The following is a 6,253-nucleotide window of genomic DNA, read 5'->3' as shown; positions in this document are numbered from 1 at the left end:
CTCGCTTCAGAATGCGTTCCATCACCATGCACGGCACGCTGGTGAGGCTTATAGGCCTGTAGCGGGCGGGCGACAGTCGGTAACCAGTTTTGTAGATTGACGTGACAATCGCTTCCTTCCAAGTAGAGGGAAGGCGGCCTTCGTCAAGCGACTGACGAAACATTAGGTGTAAATTATTTGCCAGCGTAGAGGACGTTTCTTCCAGTATATTTGGTTGGATCTCGTCGGCCCCAACGCGCAGAATGGGTTGATCTTATGCAAGAGTTGACGAATATCCTGCACCGTGAAGACCAAGTCGGTTAGAGGCTGTTCGTAGTTCTGCCTTGACAAACGTGGATGTGACAAAGACGCTGGGGCTGAATATAGACAGGCATAGTGTTATCTGTAAACCTCAGATACCACTGTTGGGTCAGGGAAACGCGGATGGCTTGTTTCTGCGGCGATGTCTCATGTACTTGAGCAGGACGTTTTTGTTTTTTCGAGCGAGGTTCAGAATGATGGCTTGTTTTCGTATGTTCCGTTGACGGATTTCTGAATCGCAGCGGTTCCGCATTTTACGAAATGCCAGCTCATCTTCCGTATCCCCTGTTGTCAACTTTTTGAAAAAAGATTTATGATCTTTTTTCAAGGAGTCCCCAAATTCATTTTGGCAGCCTGCGGTTCGTCGGAGTGCGTGCCGATATTTTTGGGACGAACGTTGCGTCAGCCCCGTGAACGTTTTGGACAATGGTCCTATATAGTTCTTACACTGGAGCTGGTCTCAGTGTGATTTGTTCGAGAAAGATGAGCGTTCCTGAGAAGTCTGCACGGCAGAATTCTCGAAACCACGTTTGAGGTTCGGGATTTCTGGCCCAATAGCAGATGTAATCAAAGGTCAGCACACAGTGGTCGCTGCTTCTTGTGGAGCGTTAATTGTTACCCGATCAACGAAGTGTCTTTCGTTGGTGATGACCGAATCCAGCAGAGATGGTTGTTGGCCTGCGCGGTATCTGGTGGGTGCAACGACATATTGAGTTCAAGCGCTCTGTTGAACGACGTCAATCAGCGCTGCTTCAAAAAGCCCGCCTGATCCGACGCGCCGGAGTTCCATCCAGGAGGCCTTTGGGGCGTTGAAGTCACCTAACAGCAGGAGATGAGTGAGGTGGTATTTGGATGAGTTGCTCAAGGGTTTGTATGAAGAATTGGTCGTCTTCTGGGGGACTCAAAGGGCTACGGTGGACCACACCGAGAAGGAGAGAATCGGAAACGCGCAGCGAGATTTGGACTAACAGTGCATCGCAAAACGTTGCGGGGGTCGTATCAGAGAGGACAACCGGGATTGGTAAGGCCGCGTGTAAGTACACAGCAACCCCACCTGCCCGCCCTTGTTTTGAGTCGGCTCGAAAAATAGAGTAACCGTCTATGGAGATCTCCGCGTCAGAGACATCTGGTGTGAGCCAGGTGTCTGTGAGTGCGATTATGGACGGTTGTTCAAGGCAAGCTGACCGTTCAACATCGCCGAGTTTGTTGAAAAGGCTGAGGCAGTTTTTGGACAAGCGTTTCAACACCGGCTCTCCTGCTTTCGAGGGTGGGGAGCAGAAAGTTGGGTGACCAGGTTGGTTAGCAAACTTAGTAGTTGCGCGCCAGTTTTGAGTTCAGGCTCCGAAGGGGCCTCTGGGGCGATGTCGTCGGCTTCCTGTCTTCATGGTTTCCGGGGGTGCTTTTCGCTTGCGAAGTTTTTTCGTTCCGTGTGGACCCGGTTTGCTCGGGCCTTTTGGCTTTGTAGGACGAGGTCTTTTCCCCCGTGGGCGAGAATTTCGACCGTTTCTGTTTGTAGCTCTTTCAGCACCCCTTTTGGGCGACCAGATTTGCTGTTGATCAGCGATTTGCGGCAAGCTTTCGCCTTCCTGGATTCTTGAGTGTTTTGGCGCGGATTGGCCGGGCAAGTGTCTCTGTGAGTTCCTGGGAGCTGGGTGGCGGCACCAAGAAGTAATCATTTTGGTGGCGCTCCCAAGAGGCTCGTTTTCGTGGAGGACTGCACCTTGAAGCCAGCCAGCAGTTTTCTAATCTGGCGAATTTTATGTGGCTTGTTTGGCTGCAGTCGCACTTCTTTCGTGTTTTTGTGAACACTTAATTCGCCGGCGATCAGCGTGGTCAACTGGATTTACGAGGGATTTTCCGGATGGCTGTGGTCACGCTTATGGCTCAGGTTGTCAGGGTCCTGGGCGGCGGTTGTGTCCACAAGCAGAGAGGCCGCTTTTGACGGAGTGGAGCTGAAGATTGCCTTCGCTGTTTGCCCCCGCACATCTGACTTAGTACAGTTCAAAGGCTGTGGCTTTGTTGAAGAGTGCATGGCTGCAGCTGTGTTGTCTGTTACAGAAATAAGCGTTGATGGCTCCATGTACTTTGGGCGCTGATTGCATGTGAGGTTTGCCACCTCCAGGGCATCACTGCCCTTGGTGGGCTAGAGACCTGTGGTGGTCGAATAGAAATTGCTGTCCGGAGATGCATCTGGTTTCGTCGGCCTGCTTCCGGGAGCACAACTAGATATGACCACAATCGGCTTGGTCATGAGTTTGGGGTCAGCTGAATTGGTGCCCATCGGAAGCATGTTTCGTTGCTCCACACCTGATTGGTTGTGTCCCAGCTTTCGCGCGTCTAGAGGGCGATCCTCAGATAGACGCCTGATCATTGTGTTGGCCTTCTGAATGCTGCCAGCCAGCTCCAAGTTCTTCTATACGTCAGATGGGGAACAAATAGTGACGAGAAGTCCAAGCGTTCGCTTGCTTCCCTTTTTGCGTAACCATTCTGCGTGAAGCGATTGGTGAGAGATTGGTGAGAGCATTCCTAAGGGTCGATTGTGCACACTTCGCTGGCGTGATTTCTCCGGAGAACGACCCCCAGATTATCACTCCGTTTTCCTTTAGGCGCCTGTCCACTAGAGGCGCTGTGGCGGTCTTTATAGCCGCGTCAGACGGCCCGGTATGGATATCGCGAGGTATTGGTCAATCGACAAAAGTTCCTTGCCAACTTTCATCCAAGCCGCTGCATTTTTAGTGTGTGAGTCCTCCAGTGCCTTTGAAAGACGCTCCAATTTCGCGTCGAGTATCCCGATTAAAGCGGAACACTCATATCGGTCTTTCTGAATCTGCAGTTGGGATTGGATACCGTTTTTGGGGGCTTTCCTCTTGGATGTGGAATGCATTGCGCCATTGCTGGCGCATGCAAACCGGTCAGGAGAGTTAGCTAGTCGGCTTATCTGGTCGTCCTGTAAACCCGTGCATTTGAAGTGCCACCAGGCCTCGCAGGTGCGGCATTGCATACCGCGTTTGACGTTCGACGGGCAGCCACTTCGCCCACATCTGTTGTGGTCTGTCAATGGCTGCTGAGGTCAATCGGTATAAATTAATGTTATGTTTAGGACTAGATGTAAAATAGGAAGTGTGCGCAAAATATCAAGGATCGTCTCTCACATATTTCGTTAGAGTAGTAAAATTCAACAATAACTCGTGTGTACTCTGTGAATAGATTGAAAAACGAAAAAAAATTTCACAAATTTGCACGAGGGAAAACGAAACCGATTTCGAACGTACCGCGCGCCAGGTTGCTGTGTGAATACCAACGTGGAAACGGCCGGTTAGCTATGACATTAAAGGTGCTCTCTGGCCTTATCCTCCGAAGATTTCTAAAAACTGGGAGAGGCAGATACCTGGAAACCAAGCTTGGTTTCGGCGTGCGAGAGGTTGCATCTATAATATCTTCACGCCCGATAGATTCTGGGACGGGGTCACTGCTTTCAGCAGCCCACAATGGTCGTGTTTCTCGATCTAAAAGCCGCCTTTGACTCTGCGGACCGTCGGGCACTATGGCAGTGTCTGCGGAGCAGAAGTGTCCCCGATAAATTCTTGACTCTTTTTGAGGCGCTCTACGCCAAATCCGGTGGGCTTGTGAGGGCCTACGTGAAGCACCCCCTGAGTTCACCCCATCAAGTGGTGTCCGATGGGGTTATCTTCTTTCACCTTTTCTCTTCAGCTTCGTCACTGATGCGATCATGGAAAACTCACTACCAGCATCTGACGTCTGTGGGTCCGAGGTGCTCCTGTGTCATCTGCTTAAAGATATCAAGTGCGCTAACGACATGGCTCGTCTGGAATCTGTCACCGTGGTAGCGCAAACAGTATTAAATAATTTAAACAATTCTGCCTCACGATTTGGCATGCGCTTCACACTTGCAAAGTGTAAAGTGCTGCTGCAAGACTGAATGGACTTGAACCCTAGACTCATGCCCACGGATGAACCAATTGACGCAGTAGCGAGTCTGTTTACATAGGTGGCTGTATCAGTCCCAGTGGTTTCGCGAAAGATGATATTTTCACCCGGATTAGGAAGGCCAGTTTGGATTTCGTTGTCGACCCACCTTTGTTGTAATTGATCATTTTTCTTCTGGAAGATGCAAAGTTCTAGACATATAATGCTGCCATTAAACACAGGAGGTAAAAGATGGTCGAAATCTGGACCATGATAATGCATGCATAATCATACACCTCAGGGGTAGATGGGGGCTTCATACTTATGTCAAACGTTCCTCTTAAATGATGACGATCTGTATTTCTGGACGACTAGTTTATTATTTGACGCGTAATGCCCAACGCCCTGTACTTTCTTTTTGCTCGAGTTCAGAAGGCCATTCCCGTCCCTGTTGTGCTATTCATGATAAATAACTTTATTCGCAACCGGTAGTTGGTACACCATCCTGCGTCATCATGTTAGCAATTCAGGATGAAATCATGACTGACATCAGTTGGGGGCGCATGTCATTGCACTGAAGCCTTCTGGCCGTAAGAATTTTGGGAAGCTCAGCAGATCTGTTGCGTTTCCTAGATAGCCAGGACTTGAGCTCACTAGAAGTCGGGACGTTGTTATACAATTGGCATGTGCTTATTACGACCGAAAATTATGGAGTGAAGGAATATCTAACGTTAGATTGACGGAACTCGCCTCAGCAGACCATGTCATGAGTGAAATGTGATAGTTTTCATCTAAACTGGTAACTGCTGCAAAAATGGATTTACTTTGAGCTATTGCCCTATAAATTTGAGGTGCATTTGGGAGAATGAGGATGACGAATTCCAATTAGGCCGCATGTTGAAGAGGGGTGCTCCTCACCGTGGAAATATGTTAACGTGAATTTGGGGAAACTATTTGGAAGCTGTGAACGTGCTCCACCGGTTTAGTCATAGGCGCGTGGTCGTCCATGAAGCTGGGATAAAAGTGGTGCATTTGGGCAAAATCCAACATTATATTCTGTTGTCTATCAGACGAATCTAGCCTAAGCTTCTCCTCTGCAAAATCCTGTATAACTTCCTGCCGCTGCCCTCTCCCGACTGACGCTTTCACAATTAACGGAAATCTTATCGCTTATTCCATGGAGATCAAAGATCTCGGCCTCCGATACTCCTGTACTTTTAGCTTTTCCCACCAGGTACAGTTCCAGGTTGCAAGAGCACGCAGGCTTAGCTCTTTAATACTGCGCTCCTGCCACCTTCCAGACACAATGGTAACAATCTTTAAGCTATGCGTACGACTAATCGTCGAATTCTGTCCCGCATTCTCCTCCCTTTACCCCCTAAGTTCCAGGCTCGCAAATGAAAGTGTTCAACGCTCATTTACGAAAAAGCTCTTTCCTCGGTCAAGCCTCCTCGCTTACCGCTCCCGCTGTCAAATTCTAGGCATCGAACCCCTGTGGCTTAGACGGTTAAAATTGAATCTAGCCCTCTTACACCGTCTGCTGCATAAGAAAGCTTTTATAGCAGAGGCTAGACCAAGTATAAAATCACAACCTCGCTATAGACCCCGTAACTCCTGCAACATCTTAGTGTGTCCCCCAGCTCGCACAAACCTACGCCACTACTTCGTTCTAGTTTATTACGCTCGCATCTAGAACTGCCTTCCTGAGCAACTGCGAAGCACCACGCATCACCTTACTTTTTCTCAGTCTGTAAACAAATTCCTTACCCGTGAAACTGCTGCCGCTCTACTTACTACTCGAATTCTCTCTGAACTCCTCTACGAATAAGGTCCAGTGCGCATTTCTTGACCCGGGCTAATAAAGAAATTAAATGCCAACTTGATCAAAATATGCAGCGTTACTGACCTGGTTGTATTCTTTTCTTTTTTCCTATCCTATCGTGCCAACTTACACCTCATACAAGTGTAGTCCTTACACAGTATTACTCTATTGACTGTTTAGCGTCTATTGTTTTCAGCAAAACCC

This window comes from Opisthorchis viverrini (assembly GCF_000715545.1).
Source record: "Opisthorchis viverrini unplaced genomic scaffold opera_v5_193, whole genome shotgun sequence".
In the NCBI taxonomy this organism is placed as follows: Eukaryota; Metazoa; Platyhelminthes; class Trematoda; order Opisthorchiida; family Opisthorchiidae; genus Opisthorchis; species Opisthorchis viverrini.
Note: the sequence above shows the minus strand (reverse complement) of the source record.